Raw genomic sequence first — 1,589 nt, forward strand, 5'->3', positions numbered from 1 at the left:
CTACTCTGATGCTGTAGTATTCTTCTGTTATGCTATGCTTTCAGCATGTTGGTTTTTAATTAATTCTGGTAAAGGTAATAGCTTGTCTTGGTTTTAGTGGAGAATTAGTTAAGGAAGGGGATTAGGGTTCAGAAAGGGGGATTTTGGATTGAGGAGGGGGAAGTGCGTTGGAGATGGGGGATTAGGATTAGGGAGGGGAGGGAAGGATTAGGGTTGGGGAGGGGGAGAATGCATTCAGGAAGGGGAAAGGGGGAGTGCGTTGGGGAGGGGGAAGGAGAAGGAGAAGAATTAGGGTGGGGAAGGGTATTTGCCATGTCATCAAAACGCAGTGGCCATGTCAGTACTGTGCTTGCCGGAAATATGCTCCGGTGAACTCGTGGGTACGCTTGTCAAATTTTAAAATCTTTTAAGGACCATTTTGTCAATAACAATAGTGAGGTACCAAAATGTCAGCGTTTGAATCTTTCGGGTACTGATTTGGTCATTACCTCTTTAATAAATTAAGAATAAGGAAAATCAAAATACAACAACAATTAAACTTTGAAATACAAAAAACCAATAACAAAATAAGAACTGGAATAATTTAACAAATCAAGAACCGGGAAAATCAAAATACAACAACAATTAAAACTTTGAAATACAAAAAACTAACAACAAAATAAGAACTGAAATAACATACTAATCATTAAAACAGTAACTGAATAATTAGATTGGAGTATGTTTTGAATACTAAGGTTGCGTTTGTTTACAACGACAGGATACTAAGATAAAGATACAGAGACACAAAATTATACTTGACAGAGAAGATATGGACAATATGTCCAGAAATACTGAATTAATGTATTTTATGTCCATCCTAACAGGAAAGACACGAAGACACTAACAAGAGACACAACTTATTTTTTATTTTTTCTTTTATTATTCTTATTAATTTTTATAATTATATTTTTTATTATTATATTTTTCGTCTCAAATTTTTTGAATAAAAAAATGAATAAATTAGATTTCTATAATTTATTCTAGTTTATCACCAAACAGGATACAAGAACACAAAATTTTATATCTCTGTCCTTTATGTCTTGTTCTCAGTGTCTTGTCTTGTCCTATTCTCAAAAACAAATGCAGCCTAATAGAACAGGGAGAGGGAGCTGGACAGGGCACGACCGAATGGCTGACGCGGTGGAACAGAGCTGGCGACGGCGGGACAGTGGCTGCGCAACGGAGGCAGGAGACGAGGCCAACGACGGTGGTTTCGAACCTCAAACGGTGGCTGCACAATGGAGGAGAATGACGTTACGATGGTGGCTTCGAAGCTCTAAGTTGCAACGACAGCGGTAGCTTGTTGGTGGCTGGACGGAAGTGAGGGAGGAGCTCAATGACGATGAGAGGAAGGAGAAGCTCGAGGAGGTCGAGGATGATGGCCTGATGGTAGTGCTGCGCGTTTGTCGTTTAGGAGAGTTAGGGTTGCATAATGGTTAGGGTTCCCCAATCCAACGGTGCCGTTTTAGAAAAATTCAGAAAACCAGCCGAGTCGCTGGTCAGTTCGACCGACTAGTTTGACGGTCAAATGACGATTTTTTAAATTTCCA

Source organism: Arachis hypogaea, chromosome 6 (genome assembly GCF_003086295.3).
Source record: "Arachis hypogaea cultivar Tifrunner chromosome 6, arahy.Tifrunner.gnm2.J5K5, whole genome shotgun sequence".
In the NCBI taxonomy this organism is placed as follows: Eukaryota; Viridiplantae; Streptophyta; class Magnoliopsida; order Fabales; family Fabaceae; genus Arachis; species Arachis hypogaea.